At 51.3% G+C, this 22,575-nt stretch overlaps 1 protein-coding gene across 7 annotated transcripts in view; it reads left to right on the top strand.

Moving 5' to 3' along the window:
* The window catches only part of esrrb (estrogen-related receptor beta), a 77,765-nt gene that overhangs the window by 17,223 nt on the left and 37,967 nt on the right, over window positions 1-22,575 (top strand). The window lies entirely within an intron of this gene.

Here is a 22,575-nt window from a genome sequence, read left to right as displayed (position 1 = left end):
GTTGCGTTTGGACCTGTGCAGTCGATGGGTTCCGGGAGGCGGCGCGTCGCACGCAGTCACTTCACCTGCCCTCGGGCCGACGCCGCGGCGGCGCATGCGTTTAGGAGAACGAACCCAGAGGTTCTCTGCAAGATGTCACACGAGGACTGTTTTCAGGAAAATGCAGTCCGGCGACGCTGACCTGAGCTGAAGAAGCCCGCGACCGCGACCGACGACGTACACGTGTTCACATTGTAGTTAAATGAGCGGCGCCACACGTTGAAGTCCGGTTTAACCCTAGACTCGCATTTCGCTGAATGAGACTCTCCAATTAACGTGAGTTATGCGCACGCAATAATCGCTCTGAGGAGGCTTTATGCGGCCGCGTCGGCCGCCATGACATTTATAAATGCTGTGTGTGCACACTGCTCCGAATGGATGCCTCACACCAGACATCCTGCCACAGGAATCAGTCACCGAGCGGAGGCAGGGAGCCGCCCCACCCCCACCCCACCCCCACCGCTGCAGCACCGCGGGCTCCAACACCAACGCACATCTGGCTCCATTAGAAAAAGGAAGGTTACATTGATGCGCCTCCTTAAGATACGTGTCCCCGAACAGACTGACAAGTATTGACTGTGTCGTGTTTTAAGTGGAGTGTCTCACTGTTGCCTTATCCGTCAGTCGGCTTTTCGGTGCCAAAGCATCGACGGCGGAGGGAGACGCATCAGCTGAGACTCAGCTCCGTCGGTGCGAGGAAGCGACGGCGTCCTGGTAATTAGCAGCCGCCGTAATGACATCATGTCCAGACCAGGTGCTGCCGAATCCATTTCCAGTGGGCAGGAAGTGGGGGAAATGGCTCCTGTGCAGCCAGTCAATTGCCCTGTTACAGTAAAGGAATCCAGCAGGCTGCTGCCGCTCATATTTCATCGCAGGTAAAGATTACCTGTCAGGCCCATGGGAGATGTATTGATTTGTTTTCCTTTTTCCGCCAGCAATCACCTGACAAAGGCACCTAGGAGGCAAGTGAGTGAGTGATGCCCGGTCTGTCTGCGCGCGTGGTGGCTCGTGGTGTCCACTGATGGGTGGAGAGGTGATGAGGAGCAGGACAGATAATGCAGTCATAAACTCTGCTTGAACCTCGTCTGTATGCATGCGGCCCCCCTCCGCCCGGGGTCAAAGGTCAGGCTTGTCTGTGGCCTTAGGAAGGAGACAGGCACGTGAGCGAGCCGTTCTGGTTCCTGTTGACAAACGCGGCCCAAAGTGGTGCAGTCTCAGCGTGGTCTGAGGGATCAGTACGATTTACATGAACTCGTGTTTTCTTGGCAGCTAAAAGTATTTAAATATCTTCATTCTTCAGTGGAATGTCAGCCACAAAGCCATGCATTTAGTGCTCACACTGTATTAATGTGTATTTATCACGTGATGCATAATTACAGCTTCGGTAATTGAAGATTTGTGTCTAAGGACATTAAATTAATAAATTCCTTTTCTTGATAGAGTAGATCTGTAGATTTTTTTAAATTTCATTTACAAGGATTTAAATCTCCCTGATGTCGGGGCTCTTAGGCAGCTATCCACGTTTGATACAAACAGCTTCTTATCGCACAAGCTGTTATCTTTATGTGTAATAGCAGCGCAGGCATGCCTAATTGCTTTGCAAATGATCTAAAGAGGATTATTCCTCCATTAGGAAGCTGCACGGTGTCACTAGATGTTACACAGACATTACAATGGTAATTTTTGCCAAACCTGCAGAGCTGAAGCTGTATCTGTTTTCAATTATCGCCAATTAGTATTATGGTGACATAATCGTAGTTTGAGGCTTTAAAATGACTCCGTATGATTATATTTATGGACTAATACAAAAAGGAGCTGCTGCACTGTCTGTGTTGTGTATATCTTCACATATAAGGGATTTGAAGGAGTACCGTGTGTCAGACAGTAGCTGATGTTGTGAACTTCGTGTCACGGATTCCTCCCAAAAATATCATCAGTGTCCATTTCAGTTAATAAATGTGTGTGCAATCAATGAAGTCCACGTGTGTGTATGTGACTGTGTGAGGACGTGCTCATTGCAGCTGTGGCTCAGCAGCTGTAGCGTCGCCACCCGGTGAAATGTGGCTGATGGGACTTTACCGGCTCTGACAGTGGTCATGTTGAATACGGTCTGACAGAGAACTAGTCCCTGGGCTGCTGGCGACTATCAGGAGGTCCCCTGCTGTTCATGTTAAAGCTGAAGATGGCGGTCGTCACAGCAACTCTCTGCTCCTGGGTTAAAAATCACATCATCAGTTGTGTGAGCACCCGCAGCCGCCGCTTCTCTGCCAGATTGATGGCGAAATAGAGGAAAAATCAATGGCTTCCTCTCATCACAAACAGCCAGCTCTGTCATGTTGGGAGCTCCATGTTGCCCTCACTCACTCTCGCTCCACTGTGGGAAACTGAGCGCTGAGTTTGGACAACGTGACAGATGTGAACAGACCGGAGTCTGTCGAGTGTTGAGTCAATGACAGATTTCAATCAGCAGCTTCATCCGTGAGGAATCAGGTCTGCTTTTCCAAAGCGATGGCGGTAACTGGTTCCCAGTTAACCGTTAGCTGCTTGGTGACTGTATGAGCAGCAGCCAGCCTCCATCACTTCACGCTTATCACCGCACACGCCGCAGCTGTGAAGGGCCCCTTTCATTGCATCACAGGCCGCTTCCCTCTGTGATCGGAAATCCAAATATCACGTATCGGCTGAATGCAATATTCACTTAGCGCGAGATAGCGCTCGCGTGTCCACTTCAGGACAGACACCAGATCTGAGCGTGGCCGTCGGCTCTTTGCGCCTCATCGTCGGCCTGCTCCTGTGTTTGAGCGACGTCGGTGCCGGTCCCGCTGCCTCGGCCCGCTTCCACCGGCGCCTCCATCCCTTATCATTTTTGCTGGCATTGTAATCAGAGCGTTACGAGCCTCAGCAGGTGACGTACGCAGAAAGTTGTGTGTCCTGACAGCCAATAAAAACCTTATAATCTCCATGATACAAGTGGCCTGTTTAAAAAAATACTAACTAGTGCTATCACTCAGACCGCCCCCTTCCCCTCCCTTTAATGCCCTTTTTTTATTTAATATATAGCCCATGAAAAATGAGAGACTCCCGCCTCAGCGTGTAGATATTTTGTTGCTGATGATGCGAGACGAATTTCCATCACAGCTTTGTTTCCAGCGGGTGAGCGGATAATCCTTTACAGCGCAGGGAGGGAGGGCGCCGCTGCCATCAATCTGCGGCTCGTAGCCGCCGCCTCACCTGAGCAGAACGCCGGCCGCCGCCAAAGACGACGACGCTGGAGCCGCACTCACGCAGGCGCCTTCAGAACCCTCCTTAACCCGCGCCGCACTTCTTCACTTGTGTTTCATTATTCCTGTCATTGTTATTATGTCATTTTTCTAAGCGGGCGGTCACGTCTGGGGGAGCGCTATCGCTTTATTGCTGACAGCTCTTGAAACTATGTTTGCAGTGAGGTCCTCAGCTGCTCCTTTGTCAACACCAAAGCTGCCCCAGAGGCTCCTCGGCCGCGAGCGCCGTGTGCAGCAGAGCCAAAGGTCCCAGTGGTGGCGGTGGCGTTCTGCCCAGGCAGCCTGTGGAGACGGGCCCTGGAGACGGGCCCTGGAGACGGGCCCTGGAGACGATCCCTGGAGACGGGCCCTGGAGACGGGCCCTGGAGACGGGCCCCTGAAGACGACCCCTGGAGACGGGCCCTGGAGACGGGCCCTGGAGACGGGCCCCTGGAGACGGGCCCTGGAGACGGGCCCCTGAAGACGGTCCCTGAAAACGGGCCCTGGAGACGAGCCCCTGGAGACGATCCCTGGAGACGGGCCCTGGAGACGGGCCCTGGAGACGGTCCCAGGAGATGGGCCCTGGAGACGGGCCCCTGAAGACGACCCCTGGAGACGGGCCCTGGAGACGGGCCCCTGAAGACGACCCCTGGAGACGGGCCCTGGAGACGGGCCCCTGAAGACGGCCCCTGGAGATGGGCCCTGGAGACGGTCCCTGGAAATGGGCCCTGGAGACGAGCCCCTGAAGACGGTCCCTGGAAACGGGCCCTGGAGACGGGCCCCTGGAAACAGGTCCCTGGAGACGGCCCTTGGAGACGGCCCCTGGAGACGGCCCCTGGAGACGGGTCCCTGGAAACGGGTCCCTGGAAACGGGTCCCTGGAGACGGTCCCTGGAGACGGACCCTGAAGACGGGCCCCTGGAGACATGTCCCTGGAGACGGGTCCCTGGAAACAGGTCCCTGGAGACGGCCCTTGGAGACGGCCCCTGAAGACGGTCCCAGGAGACGGGCCCCTGGAGACGGGCCCCTGAAGAAGACCCCTGGAGACGGGCCCTGGAGACGGTCCCAGGAGATGGGCCCTGGAGACGAGCCCCTGGAGACGGGCCCCTGAAGACGACCCCTGGAGACGAGCCCCTGAAGACGGTCCCTGGAAACGGGCCCTGGAGACGAGCCCCTGGAGACGGGCCCCTGGAAACAGGTCCCTGAAGACGGTCCCTGGAAACGGCCCTTGGAGATGGTCCCTGGACTGGCCCCTGGAGACGGCCTCCGGAGACGGGCCCCTGGAAACAGGTCCTTGGAGACGGTCCCTGGAGACGGTCCCTGGAGACGGTCCCTGGAGACGGGCCCTGAAGACGGGCCCCTGGAGACATGTCCCTGGAGACGGGTCCCTGGAAACAGGTCCCTGGAGACGGGCCCCTGAAGACGACCCCTGGAGACGGCCCCTGGAGACGGCCCCTGGAGACGGGCCCCTGGAGCCCCGTGCCGATGCAGTGGCTGGCAGGCGTGCAGCCCGCTCCTCGCCGCACCCCGCTGCATCTCCCCCCGTGGAGCCGCCGCCGCTCTGATTGACAATAATGGGAAGTGGCAGAATCGATGGGAGACAAGCGGAGGAGCGCGTGTGGAATTCTCCCGGAGCTTCCAGTCACAGGCCAGGGGCTCCGGCGGCGCTCACCTGTCATCCCCACAGCACCGGGATTAGAGCTGTGACAGCGAGAGCCGTGGAGACGGATTCATCTGGGCCTCATCATCACTAACAGACTGTAAATGGCAGCTGTGCTGCACAAGCAGACGATGCTACCGGACCGGGCTCGGAACCACAACACTGGGACCTGTATGAAAAGAATAACTCTGGGAAACACACAAACACCAGATGTAAAAGGATCGTACGCTTTAATGAGCCGGCGGAGTCAGGGTTCTCCAGTTTCAAGGATTAAAGTAGCAGTTCACCTTGTGCTGTGCGTGCGTGTATGTGTGTGCGCGTGTGTGTGTGTGTGTGTGTGTGTGTGTGTGTGTGTGAGTGTGTGTGTGTGTGTGTGTGCGTTTGTGTGCGTGTGTGTGTGAGTGTATGCGTGTGTGTGTGCGTTTGTGTGTGTGTGTGTGTGTGTGTGTGTGTGTGTGTGTGTGTGTGTGTGTGTGTGTGTGTGCGTGTGTGTGTGTGTGTGTGTGTGTGTGTGTGTGAGTGTATGCGTGTGTGTGTGCGTTTGTGTGCGTGTGTGTGGAGGGCAGGTGTCGTGACAGAAGGGCCACTCCATTCTCTAATTGATCGGCAAAAGATGCACATGAAGAAGATGTTAAAGCAAAATGAAGTCATAACGGTGGATTGAGACATTTATTAAGTCGGACGAAAGGCTCTCAGAAACGTCGAGATTGTTTATTGATTTTTGTGTTTTGGCCGGCTGAGCAGGAGCGATGCTCGGTCCTGGCGTCGGCCCTGGGCCGCGCAGCGTTCAGTGTTGTGTCCAGGCTTCCTCCTGTCGGAGGCAGGTTTAAGCAGTAAACACAGCCTCCATCAGGCTGCTGACCCGACCCGGCGCTGAGGACCCGGTGCTGCTGAGCTTCAGCGTGAGTCTGTTCATTCGCAGGAATCACGCGTTCTCAGTTTTGCGTTTCAGCTCTGGCTGTAGTTGTGCGGCGCTGCTCAGTGTTCGCTGCAGTTCAACGGCGCCGGCGACATCAATCTGCCTGTTCTTTATTAGACGGAGCAGTGAGGTGTGACTGACGGCAGTGTCCACAGATGGACTGGGGCCCACGGCACGCGGGGCCCTGGTCACCCACCCGGACAATACAATCAATAACCACACAGTCATTACGGGAGCCCTGCTCACCTTCGCGCCCCGCGGAGCCTCCTTCCACCTCACCCGTCCTCCCGTTTGGTCTCTCTCTGCGCACGTTTCCAGCCTCGTCCTTTTGAACGTTGTTTTCTGTCCAGAGTCGACTCTGCTGCTGCGGCTGCGTGTTCAGCAGTGACTGGACAGTGGTGGATGATCCGCGTGGAGCCTGGGGCCTATAAATGGTAATGCCCTCCACTTGCCTCCCTCATAAAGCATAATAAAAGAAGGTTATAAATCCTACCAATTAGCGGCGTCCATCAGTCGCCTTAATTGGAGTGTCGTGACTGGCTGGGGATGACCTTGTGTGCCAGAGAGCCAAGACAGACGATGGGCCGGGGGGGGGGCAGGGTGCGGAGGAATCTAACGGGCCGCTGTAGTACGGAGCGGAGCCGTGTGCTGGTTGAGCTGCGGCCGACGGACGGAAGAACGGACCGAGCACCGATGGGCTGCCTCTGTGTGAGGATGTGCTGAGCTCAGAACCGGACCGGCACCGTGTGATCAGCGAGCGCGTTCCTCTGCACAGGTTAAACCGACCCTTTGTCTCTCATCACCCCAGTGAAGCGCTCTCTGTGGCCGCTCCAACCCGGACCTCCGCTTCCGCTGGAGCGGGCGGCGCCGTCTAATGAAAGGGCGTGATGGGTCCTCTCGCGCTGCTCAGGAGCAGAGAACCAGCTGTCGGACGCGGCGACAGTCGCTTCCTTCCTCCCTCACCGTCCGGAGATAATTCAGTCAACGGGCTTTGAACTGCAGATAAGAGAGGAAGAGGACGACTGGACGGACCCGCGGCGCGTGGGGGGGGGGGTGCTGGGCGGGGGGATGCTGCATGAGCTCAAATCCACAGCCAGGTTCACCTCTGTTAGTGTCCTTCCCTTAAAACCTTTACGCCACTGACCGTGCCCGCGTGCCCCACGTTGTCCTGCTCCTTTCCGTCCTGTGTTTATGAACGCAAAAAGGAAATTAAGTTCCAATAAACGCTTGACAGAGCGGCCTTTGTTGTTTCTCCAGCGTCCGGGGTCCCGTGGGCCCGTGAAGGTGCCAGGTGCCGTGCGGCGCGGACCCGTGCGAGGGGCCCGATGAAAGGCCCATCAAAGGGCCCATTGAGACGCAGCCGCGGCAGCACACAGGCCGCAGTGTGGGCCGTGGAAATCTGACGCCCCAGTGGGCCACAGGGGCGCCGCCCACTGGGCCACGCTGACAGCTGCTCACAGATCAGGCCCGGTCCAGTCGCAGCGCCGCTCCTGCTGACCCGAGTACAGACACACAGCGTTTACAGTCAGAGCGCGGGAGCCGGTCCTCGAAGCCGGTTCGGCTCCTCTGCAGCGGCCGACGACGCGTCGATGAAGTGTAGCGACTGTGAGGTCACGGCTGCACGGCGATGCCTGAGGTGAACATCACCTGTCGAGATGAGCCTCACCTGGTGAGGCGAGCTGCGGTGGAACAGCTGCAGGTTTAATAGACACAAGCACCGGCAGACGACTCGCAGCGGAGCCGGTTCTGGACAAAAGAATGTATTAGAATTATGACATAATTATATATACGTCCAAACATCCCATCCTCTGCCTGGACGGCTCAGACTCGTCCCCTTTAAAAGGCGCCAGCCCTGAATAATCCCAGGCGCCCACGTGGACACGCCGGCTGCTGTTTGTTGCTCAGTAATATATCGCATCGTCTGCGCTGCACCTGCACCTTCAGCCTGAAGTCTATAAATCCCAGCCGCGCAGGGAATCGTGCACCGTGAGGTCGAGGCTTGGTCCGTTCCTTACATGTTCACCAGTGTCTGTGCTCCGTTGAGTATCCGTCCTCGCCGCCGGGGCGGATGCAGCGGCACGTGCATACCACCACAGCCTTGTTAGCATAGCGTAGTGAAGATGTCAGCTTTACGAGGGCCGGGTGCTTGCTATGCGTGTCAGGGGGAGCGGGGGGGCTGACCCGCACAGGAGCTATAGCAGGGCCCCGGCCTCGCACTGTAAATCCAGGTGGGAGGTATGGAGGCTGTGAAATGACAGAGATCCACACGGCACCGTGTGATTTAACGGGGTGGAAACAGGTCTCTGAAAAAAAACGGGGCCCTGAAAAAAACAGGGCCCTGAAAAAAACAGGTTCCTATAGAAACAGGTCCCTGTTTTCTAATAATTCAATCAATCTCATTTTCTACCATTGAAGTTGGAGCAAGGATGCAGGTGTCAAAGCCGGGCTTCACCTGCAGCAAACACAATCACCTGATAGATCCTTAATTAACCACCAACAATTAGTGGCCCACGTGGTGCCAGGCGGCGCCAGGTAGAGAAATATGAGATATTAAAAAGCAGGGAGGAACTCCATTAGAGCTGACCTTTTCTGTGAAATTACTGATATTTGAGATTTAATTCAGAATTCAATGAAAACTTCATTTTTATTCCTCTGGCTGAGGCCTTTTCTGTCTCCAGCCTGAAATGGGGTCTGCTGCAGCCTGCAGGTCGTTAATTATGATCTTTATAAATTAAATTAAGAACGTGTCAGCGCTTGATTTTTTTATCTTCCTGTCCTGCAGGTTAAAGAGTAGATAAGATATTTATCACCTCTTGAATGATGGGCAAAATATGGCCTCTTACATATTAATTATAGCAGGAACAGGCTCCCCATTGGTCGAGCCAGGACGCTCTGTGCATGGGAGGTTCTTAGTTTGTTATTGACTCCATACCTTTCATTGCCAGGTTTCTCTCCAAGGTTCTGTTGTGTCTCTTTCTCTTAATAAAAGCCCAGCATCCGTCTCCTCCCTCACTCAGGGCCGCTGCAGTCGCCTGCTCCCATCACTTCTTATCTCCTCCTCTCTCACACACCCACTGCCATCCACATGCATTTATTTATTCGTTATATTTCCTAATTCAGTTTGACGAATGAGTGACAGCTTGACACTTCATTCGGCAAGATTAATAGAACGACACAATATTTACGTGGCAGAGACAGCCAATTATCCCACCATCTATCATCCAGATTATCTTTCTGATTGAAAACTACTCGTCCATGTAATCGGAATTATTTGGAATTAGAAGGGAATTTATGGCTTCTTGTGTCACTTTTCTTGGACGGTGGTAAATTAGAAATATTAGATACATAAAGAGCGTATAGAATATGGGATAAATAGGAGCTGGGAGCTAATGTCACACATTTCAGTTTTATTTTTGGGCAGCCTCTGCAACTGAACGGGGCCCAGTTTTTAATCTTTGTTTTATCGCTTGCCCTCACAGATCATCAGCACTTGATGTACAGTGTGGACATGAAATGAATGCTACTGTTTAATTCACGGGTCAGTCCACTAACAGCGGCGGTTTACAGTTAGATCGGACTGGGCAGCGTGTTATTTTAATCATAGAGGAGAATTAAACGTGTTGAACTTTGACGACAGTAATGGATAGATCTAATCTGTAGAGATAGGCGGGCGCGTATTGATCTCTGGCTATGTTTTTAAATGTCCATCTCACTCAAGGCAGAGCTGACATTAGTTTACTCTTTCAACCTCTGTCCTTCAGCCTCTTGATTAATTCACCCGACTCTTCTATCTCACCCTGCGATACTTTGTATTCAGTTTTCATACATCACCTTTTTGTACCATTCTCTTTTCAAACTTTCATCTCCTGATTAATTTACCTAATCTCTCGGCTCGGCCTAATGTATTTGAGTATCTGCTTTTCATAGACAAACACACGTTCCTTGCTTTAAATGATAACAGAGGAACAAATGAAGTGAGCCCACCTCACAGGCGTGTGGTGTCTCCCTGTGAACGTCAGAGCTCCATCAGCTCCCTGCAGAAAACATGTGCCCCACTTCTCTTTCAACAGCTGTGGCGTAAATTAAAATAGACTCATAATGTCATCTGTTGGCAAAGTAGTGAACCAAAAATAAATATATCTAATATTGGCCGTGCTGCGTGAATTGACTGAGCATCTTTCCCTGTAGGTCTTTAGTAATGAAATTTGGAAAGTGACGTTTCATCCGTTTAGTAAACGCTGGCCGTCTAAAAGCCTAGCACTCAGTCACTTCTCCTTTTAGAAATGGTGAAAATTGCCACATATACCAGCGTTCCTGGGGTTGGATCTTATTGGCTATAGTGCGTTCAGACTTGTAAATAGGATTAGACCGTCCCAATATAGTGATTCAACAACTGGCTTGTTTATTTTTATCCTCTTATTAGAGGAGCAGCATCCTTAAAGGGTGCCAAAATTATCCTGCAAAGCGCTGACGGGGAAAAATGAAAGGTCTCTAACGCTTATTATAAGCAATCTGTCTGCATGGGAGCACAATGTGACTGCTGCGCTAGCGATCCCAGCGAGGTGACCTGAGCGCGATGAGGAGGAGACGCGGTGAAAGTCAGACGCAGCGTCTGGACGGGAACAGCCGCGCACCCGCGTGCAGCACGGCTCGCATCTGAGGCCACAGTGCGTTTAAACCTGTGCCCTCCTCAGTCTGATGCTACAGTTAAACCTGTGCCCTCCTCAGTCTGATGCTACAGTTAAACCTGTGCTCTCCTCAGTCTGATGCCGCCGCAGACGCGTGCGCGCTGTCAGACCTGGTACCCGCCTTGTATCCCATGAGTTTGTGGCCCCACGTCAGCCTGTTGGTCGACTCCTCCAACCCCAGGGAGCAAATTACCAGCGTGGCTGTGGGCGTCTGTAACCTTTCCCGTCCTCACTGACATTTGTGTTGGCTTCGCCTTGGGCCGCGGCGCATGGCGGCCTGCGAGGGGACGCGCGGGGAGACGCCGCACGCGTGGAGGCGGCTGCATGTGTCGCTGCGCTGATGTGTCTGTGTGATGGGAGAACGCGGGGCCGCCCACGTGTCTGCGTGAGCGTGCACGAGAGCGTGCACGTGAGCGTGCGCGGCCGCTGCAGCTGTTCCGTCGAGACGTCCTCCATCGCTGTGAAACTCGAAACGCCGAGCGGGCGGCGGCGGACGGGTCGTGACCCCGGGACCGAACACAGAGACTGTGATGAACACATGATCCTCTGACTGAACTGGCCCAGTGTTTTGTTCCCACGTTTTGAGAGCTGGTGGTGGTTTTACAAATTATCAGCAAATTAGTGGAGCACGGCGTCAGCAGTGAAGTCAGTGTTTGCATATAAGTTAATGTGTAAGTGGTTAGTGGTGTTTTACTTCACTATGAGACTTTAGAGGCCAAACATATTGGTCTTATAAAAACGATGCACAGTTTGAAGCTACTTTACAATGTCAATCAATCACTCCTTTAAATGGATCCTCATCCAAACCTCATCTTCAGACTGTCCTAAGATTAAATGGAGGCACTGGATCCAAAACACTCGTTTTTGAGCAGTGAAGTGGACTCAGTGGTTCCCTGAGCAGCAGTGAGGGAAGAGGGATGGAAATACAGCTGGGTGTGTGAACCTTACAGTCGAGCTGTCATGGCGCTAATAGAGGAAGTGGAGCAGAGGGTCAGGAGTCCTCAGCACCTGTGTGGAAGATTAATGACCAGCGAGCCACCGGAGAGAGAGACAGACAAAGAGACACCGGGGTCACAGCGGCTGGACCTCTGCTGGGAGCCACTATAGGGAGCAGAGCCACTATATACACTGTCTATATAGAAACCTCACACTTAGTAAATACAACATAATCTGGGCTCACACGTCACATCTACAATAGTGACAGAGATTCATATTCAGCCGTTTCCACATAAAAGCTGCTCTCAGGCAGCGGCGACAGCGGAGACCTTTATGATCACCTCCGACGCATGTAGCGCCGCAGACAGAGATATCATCATTATCTCCACACAAAGGCGGCCCTCACATTGTTAAAACAATTTGCCGCTTGCTAATGTGGGCTGTCAGCGCGGCGCACAGGTCTAGTTCCAAGAGTTAAGTTGCGGTGCCCCCCAGCCCCCCCCCCTCCCCCGCCTTCCTGCCTGGGGATTCACGGCGGGTACGAGGCTCATTTCCTCATCAAACACAGGACGAGTGATTTGGAATATTTATGAGGCTCCCAATTTAAGTTAAACATTTAACAAAAAAGCATCAGATTGAAATGAGACAGCAGAAAGGGTTAAAGTCCCCGTGGGCAGTCGAGGCTAAAAATTAAACACAGGGTGGTGGAGATGAATTAAAGTAGCGGGTCAGCGTCAGATTTCAGCTCGTTGCCTTTACTGTATAGAAGCAGGGCTGATATGAAATACGTATGTTGAAACAAGCGTCTCACTGGCTGTGACTAGAATTCTAATTAGGTGGAGGAGATAATGCTCTGATAAAGTGACTGCCAGACCCTGGAATCATTTACATACTAATGAACTTTATATAAACATGTCACATGAAATATGAAAATAACAAACAAACAAATACATGTAGTCATTTTGTATCGATATAAGTCTCTTAAGCAGAATCACAGAGTCAGCTGATCTTCAATACGAGTCAGCGATAAGACAGTTCATAATTCCCAATGACTTTAATTAGAGCAGAAGATGATGAATTAACATCTAATCCGTCAAACACAGATTACAGGCAAACTCCAGATATCACAATAAAGATGTTAGAGCTAGAAACGCTGCAGGTCAGAGGGCACGTGTAACACGATCCCCTATTGACTGTATTGATAATCCATGGCTCCCTTTCATGCGTTCTCTGTAGTAGAGGATCAGCGAGCAGCTGAGCAGGTGGAGCCAGGCAGCTCCTGGTCCACCGGAGGACTCTCACCACTTCCTGTTTGATCAGGCCTCCCTTAGGGACACACCGCCGTCCGTCCCTCATATCATCCATCCATCCATCCATCCATCCATCCATCCATCCATCCATCCATCCATCCATCCATCCATCCATCCATCCATCCATCCATCCATCCATCCATCCATCCATCCATCCATCCATCCATCCATCCATCCATCCATCCATCCATCCATCATATCATCCATCCATCCAACCGTCCGCCCATTCATTCATTCATTTATTCAACTCCATGTGCTCCAGATACAGATTCAAGGCCGTCGTGTACGTTTCTACAGTGTGCGGCGTTCCTCCAACATGCAAACGATTCATCCACCCGCTCTCTGAAACAGAGCATCATACAAAGGAGCTGGTTGTGGCTGGTGGTAACTTCATAATGAAACCTTGATTGCCTCAACGCTGGCTTGTTTCATGATTTTAATTGCACCCACTTAACTTTAGTTAAATGTTCAGAATTCCCTGCAGGGCTTTAAAGTCCCACCTCACTGTTTAATAATGACTTTATTTGTGTAACCCGTGCTGACGCTAAATCCACATTACCACTATTTTATTATTGTGCTATGCTGAGTGCGCCTCCCCGACTGCTCTCCTCCAGAGGAGCCCGGCTTATTTATGTTTTCAGTGGCAGCCCTGAGGGAAGTAAGTGATGCCTCAGCCACAGAGACACTGCCTCAGGCCATCATATGTTGCCCTCCAAGGTTCCCCATCGCAATCTGCATCCGCTAGTGTGTGTGTGTGTTTGTGAGTGTGTGTCCTTATAAAATATGTAGCTATCTATTTCTAGATAGATCCAGCTATAGTGGTTTAAAATGGACCCTACCTGCATATTGTCTTAAAGTGTCCACAGTCTCTACTTTTTTGAGCTCAATTAACAACAAAACCAATGAGAAAACATACTTTTGGCAGAAAAGTATGTTTTCTCATTGGTTTACAGTAATTCAGCATTTTAAGAGAGAGGACTGGATCCAAATAATGCAGAGCGTTGAGAATAATTTCAGGCTGGTTAGGCCGGTTAGTGCCAGGCATTAAGAGCATTTATCATAGTGTCTGGTTTATTATAATGCCCCGTTGGTTGATGCAAATGCTTTTCCACCATTATCTTGTAGCCTGGATTGAAGGTCTTCCAAAGGCAGCCCCCCTATTGTGGTGGTGTGATCTCATTTTCTCAGCAGAGAGGCAACTGCTCGGCTCCCTCTGATCCACCTGGCAGGAGGGCCGCTCGGCCTCAGACAGGCCGAGCGGCCGGCCGCTGACCTCTGGGTGAAAGCGCTAGCTGCGCCGGGCGGACAGCCGGCGCGGGGCGCGATTAGCTGACGCGGCGCCTCGCTTCTGCAAGCTGTCCGATTCTCAGGCGCGGGTGGCGCGGGGGCAAGGCGGCGGAACGGGAAGGAAGGCATCGATCCCGCCGCTGTGAGGAGAACGGCACACACCAGCTAGTTCTGCAGGAGGGGGTGACGCACGGCGGATTAGCTCCTGACGGGTGGATGGAGAAGATGCAGGAGTGGATGGAAGGAGTAGTTTATATACTGTAGCATCAGAGTGAGTCTCAAGACTTAAGAATGTGATAAATGTCCTAATAATTGAATGTCTCTGAGCATAAACACTTAAAACTGGATGCTTCTTAGGGTTTACAGTGTACAGAGCCGATGGGGGTGCATGTTGAAATACTCAGACTGATTATAGCATAACAGCTTGGATGGTCCTGTCATCAAACGCTACCCCACAACCCCCCCCTCTGCCTTCAGTGTCCCGGGAAGTGAGCCGGTCCTATTGGAATGCTGCAGCCTGAGTTCAGACGAGGCTTATTCTCACTCACGCCACTCACTGAACTCCTCCACTCTTTTTGCATAAAGTAATTGCTGTCAGGGAGCGAGCGCTGCACTGCAGAGAGTTGCTCAGGCTCCAGCAGCGCGGAGGGCGAGATTAGGGAATAAGAAGGCGAAGGCGGCGCTGCTTAGGCGCTCCCAGATCCGGCGCCGCTCATTGTGCCGCTGTGGATGAGGGCTGACAGTGATGAATATTGGGCAAAAGTTGGTATTCCACATGATGATTTTCCCTAATGAGAATTGATGAATGCAGAAGGGAGGGACTCCGGGCTGTGTGATGAGAGGAGGGACCACTCATTAGCAGCGAGTCATGCTAAGCTGGGCGTCTGCTGGGCCGAGCTCTGCCACTGCAGCAGACATTCAAAAAGCACCAGCTGATCCACGCGGCCTCAAAAACAGCAAAATCAATAGGGAAGCTCCCCTCGAAAATAGCCCACGTTAGCGCCCGTTAGCAGTCAGCGCTGCATCTACCGGTCCTCACGCGCGCGTGCGCTCTGCTGCGGGACGGCGCCGCCCGCTCTGGCAGATGGCAGCGCGGCTTTGAAAGGCCGTGGCCCCGAACCCGCCCCGGGCGGCCCCAGAGGCCGGAGCTGCACACGTGGCAGCCCAGGAAGGACATTAAGCAGCTAATAGTTAATAGTGAACCAGGTCATTTACTATCATACGCGCACTTTATGGAGCGAGACGCCACTCCTGCGCAGAACGGGCCCGGCTGCGCGTCGGGTGAACTGTTCGATGCTGCTGAAGGAGCTGCGGCGCCGCTGGACAAACATTGCGCAATGCGTCAGGTGCTTTAATGGCTTATTGTCGGGTTGATTGGAAAGCGCTGGCGTTAGTGGAAACGCGGTCATGTGACGGACCGCGCAGGCATTCGCTCCCGCTCCACGGGACCTGCAGCCACTGAGAGCAGATGAGGAGATAGCGCGTTTAATATCCAGGAGCTGGTTTCACGGCGGCTGGCAGCTCGCAGCATGATGACAGCTAAACAAGCCGGTCCACAGGTTGGAGCGGGAGCCACGGGCCCGATGACTGAGGCGGCTCCCGCTGCAGAGCCAACACGCGATATTAGGACAGAGTTGCACAGATGTCTAATAGGAATCATTTTCTAGCATCCTGGTTCCAGCCTCCACCAAACATGCATGTGTTAAGGACACTCTCTCTCCTCCTTCAGCCACATGACTTTGTCGCTGGCAGATGCAAAGCAGGACTGTCCAGGGACACATAATAGGATTGCCTTGTCTACATTGTATTTTCTCTCACAAGTGAATTAGGATCTCTCCTTTCATCACAGACTAAAATAACATATCCAACAGGCGCATTCAAAACCATTTAACCTCTTTGTGCTGTTTTCATAATTGCATTTTAACAACAGGATCCTTCAAACGTTGCACCATCGCCATCTTCAATATTGGATTTTTCAAATACTTCCATTCATGAGTCTCTCTCTTTATTCCCTTCCTGTTGAAATGGCTGGTTTTTAATCAGCCAATGCACAAAATGTCTGACTGGCTGGAGTCATTAAGCCGGCCTGCGTCCACGCAGACGTCCTACTGACTGCATGGCCTATTAGAGAGATGGGAGATTATGCTCTAAATGAAGCCATTAGTTACGCAAACCTAATGATCATCTTATTTGTATGTATAAATCGGATCCATTTTCTTTGCTCAAGGCAAATATTTCTACCCTTAAATGATTTTGAGAAACCAGGCGTCGACAACAAACACAACATCGGGGCCCATGAAGAGCGGCTAAGACGCGTCTGCATCCATTGCCCCTCTGCGCCACACAGACCCCTTCACAGGGATTACCCATGGCTCCGCAGAGGTTGATTATTAGATGCTCGCAGAGGTTTCCTTTGAATCGCCCCAGTTGAACGAGAAATTGCAGGCTGAGGAGAGAGGCTAATAACAGTTATTAACCCCGCGCGGGCGGCGGTGTAAAAGAGCGCCACAATAACGAGGTGCACCACCAAGGTTTGAGGCGCCGCGCGGCTAGCACCCCCCGGAGGAGAAGCTAACTTATTAAAATAATGAATTAGCCGACCAGATTACTGCAGCCTGCGGCAAAGGCAATTATCCCCATTCAAATCCCTGGACAGGGCTCCCTAGCGCCACCATAAAACAAGTGCTCAGAAAGCAGGAGCCCTGCGCTCCACACAAATGAATAGCCTGTTAATTAGGATCTCTCCCGCAGCGGGCAGCCTTCCCACCGCCATAACAGAAAGCATGGGGAAAGATGGGGGGGGGGGGGGGGGGCTGCAGAAGATACAGTAGTGAGATATGTTAAAGTGGGATTAAGTGATACAGAGTGAAAAGGTTAAGTAGCAGGAAACAATGTGGGAGTTTAACAGATGGGATTGTTGGTGGCCCACTCTGCAGCGCCCCCAAACTCCAAATAGTTCCACCGTACGTAGCTGCGAACCCTAATGAAGATTAAGCACAGCTTGTAGGACTGCCTTCAAGTCTGGGTTGTGGGTTCCAGCACGAAGAAGGAGTCGGACAAGGATGAACGTGAACTAGGCCAGAGCCTCCCCTGAAAAAGCGCCGGGGCTGCACTTCCTGACATATATACAGCCCTAATGGTTATAAATACTAAAGCATCACATGGCTGACATCATGAACCAAATCTGGCCACCTTCCGCCGTCACCTTCTAACTCCTCATCAGTGGAAATCACCAAGTTTTGAAGGCTGAGCTCACCTTGTCCTGCATTCTCACACCGAGCGGGGGGAAAGTGTGCCGAAGGGGCGGCTGCTGCTCCCGCGGCTGCTCCGCTTCCATTTCCACCTTCTCGTACGCGCTCCAGTCCCAAAGCCAGCGAAAAAGTCATTTCTGCTGTACGTTGAGTCGTTCCCGTCACGATGGAGCCGCTTGGTTTTCATGGCTGCTCTATTTACTGCGTTTAGGATGAAACGCTGTGTATTAACAGTTTGTGGAGCGTTCTTTACATTATGGGGGCTTCGCTCCCAAGAGGACGATTATACAAGTCACACAGATTTGCGGGGCAAGAAACAAGACATTATGCTGGTGCACCATATGAATATGCCTGCAAGGCTTGACATGAATGCAATTTCATGTCATTTGAATGCCTTTCATGAGGCAAGGACTCTTTTGAACCGTCTTAAAAAGCTCATCCACCATGGTAGCTGCCAGTGGCCCTGGGTACAGAGGAGTCATGTCGACAGGCCCAATTAATGATGGGACGTCTGAGAGTGAATGAATGAGGAGCTTTGAGAGGATTCCTCCACCTCAAATCCCCCTGTGCTGCTGCTCCCAGACTGCCTGTGAAGAACAATCAAACGGCAGCAACCCCCTCCTATTTATCACTTTAAGACATTAGCCAGACATGGGCCTGAATATTAACCAGCTCCTTTTCCAGGAGAGTTCCACACCAAAGGCTGCGTGTGGCAACATACATTTTTAATCACAGGGGAAAATGAAGCTTCTCTGTCGCTCCCGGTTCTTTTTCTCAGGGGCTCAAAGCAGGAAACAACTTATCAGGGTTGTTGGTTCCTTGTGGTTTTTGTTTAATTTTCTCAACATTCTTGATGTCATAGTGCCGTTTATTGACGAGTCCTTATCTACTACAAACTGTTTATGAAGCAGAACCCAAGTCGCCCAGCGACTGCGCTGACAGAGACCGCTCCATGGATCGACTGCGCGTCTTCCTGCCCAGAACAACCGGGCCGAGGCAGCGGAGCATGGGCCGGGCGTCCACAGCTTAATTGGAGTCACGTTCTCCAGAGCCCGGAGCGGCTGCGGGTCCCACGCCGGCCTCTCTGGCGCTGGGCTTACGGTGGAGGCGGGCGGGTGGGGAGACGCCCCGCTCACCCCGGCCCTGCCTCTGGGTGCCCCCCCGCTGTGACACACGGCGCCCTGGAAACAAGGTCACTCCACTGCTGTGGCTCCACGGGGGGAGCTGGCCTTATTATCTGGAGAGGAGTCACGCTTAAAAAGAATCTAGAGGAGAATCCGATCTCCCATCACATTCTAAGGTTTTCCATATCCAGGAGCTTTAATTCCAAGTTTGTGAAGGGTAAAAACTGTCATTAAAACACGATTATATGTGTATCGATTATAAAAGCTCAATCGATTAATTGAGGATGGTTTGAATAAATACCTGGAGGAGCCCACGGCAGCTTCTTCTGTGTTTATCCTATGGTCTATTTTTCATTTGTTTAGGTAGCCATTTATTATTCAGTGCTTAGTGAGGAGATTACAGAAATCAGTTAAATGAGGTACACCGTGCGTTGGCTGGCTCCGCTCTGCCAGCGCTGATCAATCTAAATCTCCCACAGTGTGAGAAAGTGAAAACTAAGGAAAGTCATTTTGCGCCCAATGAAAGTTTTCCTCAGTAAATTTTGCTTTCCATTAAGAAGCAAATTAAGCCGTGGCCCAGTGCTTTCTGGGATGCCCACCGCCGCCACGTGCCCAACGTTCCCACTTCTAATCTGTGATTTATTATGCTCTTGATGTGGAAGAACGTTGGTGAGCTGTTGAGTGAGAGCCGCTTTATCCGCCTCGCGGTGGGCACAGTTTGTGCGTTTGTGTGTGTGTGTGTGGGGGGGGGGGGGGGGGGGGGGGGGATTATGCGGCGCTGTGGAACCCGCTCCGAGGGTCGGGTCACGGCGAGATCTTCTGGAGCTGAAGCAGCTCACTGGACCCACTTCATCCTTCCCTCCACCCTCTGCTTCACTGCCTTTTCCAGCAGCTGCCTTTTCCTTAACGCATGTGTGTTAATCTGCACTTTCTTCTGGTTGTAAAATGCATCGCTCCTGTTTTATCTCTACGTCACCTGAGGACCATTTTTCCTTAATTGTGTCACAGTCACAGTAAACTTTCCCTCATTAGTGTTAGTTTTCCTACTTTAGACAAATAGATGCAAATTATTTGGGTGCCAAAAGTAAAATGTTGCTTATTTTTAATTGTATTTATCAAAAAGGATCAAATCAGCCAGAAGAAGATTAGCTGTGAAGTTTTACATGGGAACCCTTTGTACGAAGCTCTCTATTGTGGGAAAGGGCATTGATAGGAAGGCAGATAGGGCTGATCAATAAGAAGTGCAGTTTTCTCCCCGGGCCTTCTTTCATATCTCTCTCTTGTTTGTGTTTTGAAGGGGTTGGGGGCAGGGTCTGCTAAAGTGGTAGCATGGGCGGGCTTCTGCCCCTTTATCAATCAGGATTTTAATTACACACGTCTAGGACGACAGCTAGATTAGAAACCAATCAACGCTATCGGCCACAAAATCTAATTACTGTTTATTGACAGATAAGGGCAGGCCCCCTTCACTTTTCCAAATAAGATAAACCTCCCCCTCGTACACAATGAGGAGCAGCTCGTACTGTCCACGAAAGGCTCCATGAGAAGTAGAAATTCCTGCATGCGATGCTGCACGTCGCCTCCGCACACGGAACCACCACATAAACTCAACAAACTTTCTAACAGAATGTACGACGCCCATGAATTAGTGGGACCTTAACGATGAATAGTGAGTGACCCTTGACCCCGAGGAGCACAGCTGGGCTCTCACACATCGTCCCAGAGGACGGTCCATTCTCGTCCCCGTCCTGGGCTGCGCGGCGTCGCCTCCGCCGCTCTGCAATGCGAGCGCCTTTAAAGCCGCGAATCTGCCTCAGGTAAATATGGAGTAAATGATTGGATTATTGTTCTTTCATTTGGCTGTGTAGTAATGGCTGGATTATAAACATTGCAGAGTATAGATTTCCTGTCAGATCCTATGAATCAGACATCCTTATCTCATTTCCAGACTGCCGCTCCGCCCAGCGCTGCCGTCTCGCAGCCGGGGAAGTCACGGGCGTGCACACACACAAACACACACACACGCGGGCGCGCACAAATATGGGTTATAGGGAGAGAGAGCGGGACGCAGAGACTGGTGTCACCCAGCACAGCACAGGCACTCCAAAGTCCATTCGAAGATTTCAAAAACCACTTAGGCCCCCTGTCCGTATTTGTTAAGCAAGTAAATCTAAGGGCTACGGCGCACGGAATTCAAAGAGCAGCAGAGGCAGCGGTGGAGAGAGCATGAGAGCGAGGGGGAAAGGGAGAGAGACGTCTCCTAAATGAAATTTGGGTAAGGGTGGGATGGAGGGTGGCTGACAGCAGGTGCAGCGTGAGAGGCTTCAGACCATCTGATTTGGTTTGAATCTCGCAAAGACAAATGTTTGGCTTTGAATTATGCAGCATTTCTGACCGGGGCTGGAGATTGATGCCTGATTTCTCTGCTGCTGGGACATCATATCAGTAGTTGGGTCTGATATGTTTCATGTTTTCTCTCCCGCACTCGCTGCCTGCCTCTTCACTAAATTCCTTCTCAGTGGATTACCAGCGGTGTAATTGGGTTAGGGCGCTGCGTGGACCTGCCACTGATGCACAAACATGCTTTTGCCCGAATCCATCAAAACTCGCAAAGGAAACTACTGCAGGGAGAGTCAACAAGCAGCGCACCGGTCATACACAAACCGAGACGCCGGCATCGGGTTAAAGCTTAAAACAAGCATCTAATCAGAATGATTGTTTTTAAAAAGCTTAAGCTTCACTTGTTGAATTTAGTTGATGTTCTTTTTTGCACGAGTATATGTCTGTGAGTAGACAGTCACTAGTTCTGTTTCAGATGTTTAATAATTTGATCCTCTGATTCACTGTCTGATTGACTGGTTCAGTTCTAGTATGAACTCAACATGGAACCATTCAAAAGAAGAGACTTTTCTGTGTATTAGCACTGATTCATACGGGAAATGTATATATGCCATTTCATATTTAACACCCAATTCCCACGGCTCGGGGATTGTTTATGTTAGCCAATAAACATTATATGTGAATTCCTAAATTCCGTGACATTATTCCTCAGTTCACAGTCTGTATAATCATACTGCGGATTGTTGGGAGCCGCTCAATGGCAGTTAATGCCCCGAACAGAGGGAACTGAACAGGACTGCTGTTGTCATTCCCTGGTGCTAAAGTGCTGTGCCATTACATTTATAGATTTTCTCTTTGATGGGATAATTTGGTCTTTATATCTCTCACAAATGAAGTGATCCTCAGTGCTCCTTGTGCTGCTCAATGTGCAGGTCCCCATTTTCAAATACAGTTAATTGCATTCGAAAAGAATCAATGATACTTTCACGGTGACAGTATCATTCTTTTAATGTCACTTAATTTCCTCAGTGAAATGATTACATCAATAGCCTGGAACCCATTTCTATCTTTCAGCATGAATTAATCTATTAAGGACAATAATTACACGTTTGTAATGGATAGATTTTTTTGTGCAGAGGAATAAATGCAGTTGAGTTTCCTTTGTGTGGCTGGTTGTTGGCGCTGTCGTGACTGTCATTCACTCAGTTTATGGATTACACTATCACGCTGCGAAAAGAAATAAATAAATAAAGGCACCTCTGCGGCGGCTCCTTGGTGGCCTTGTTGTGAGATAGTCCTCCCTCTAGTGGAGATAATGGACCCGGTTACTGCTGTCAGCTCCGCTCCACGGCTGACGCTCCGTGCATGATGGGAATTTGAGCTGTGTGGAGGAGACCTGTCACAACAGACAGAACGCAACCACAGCAGCAAACTCACATTTTCATTGGACTTAAAGACCACAATGCATGTTTAGGAGGTTTGAAGTAATACTGGCAGAATGTGTTGTTTCATGGATGTGTGATGTGTTGCCACAACATTGAAATAGGCCCAGAGGGTCATCAGAGGTCACACTAAGGTTAAATCGGCTCTAACAACAAATTAAATGTCACATTTATGTGTATATTCTCTATTTATGTCTCTTCTCACTTTCATTGTCAGCTTTGCAGTGTAACACCTACATGGAACTATACTGCTTTTAATTTAATGCTTATAAGAACAAATCTAACTGTGTTTGGGAAGTTTCTGAACTGGGTTATATGAT

Source organism: Betta splendens, chromosome 22, assembly GCF_900634795.4.
Source record: "Betta splendens chromosome 22, fBetSpl5.4, whole genome shotgun sequence".
NCBI lineage: Eukaryota > Metazoa > Chordata > Actinopteri > Anabantiformes > Osphronemidae > Betta > Betta splendens.
This window is presented reverse-complemented; position numbering and strand designations above follow the sequence as displayed.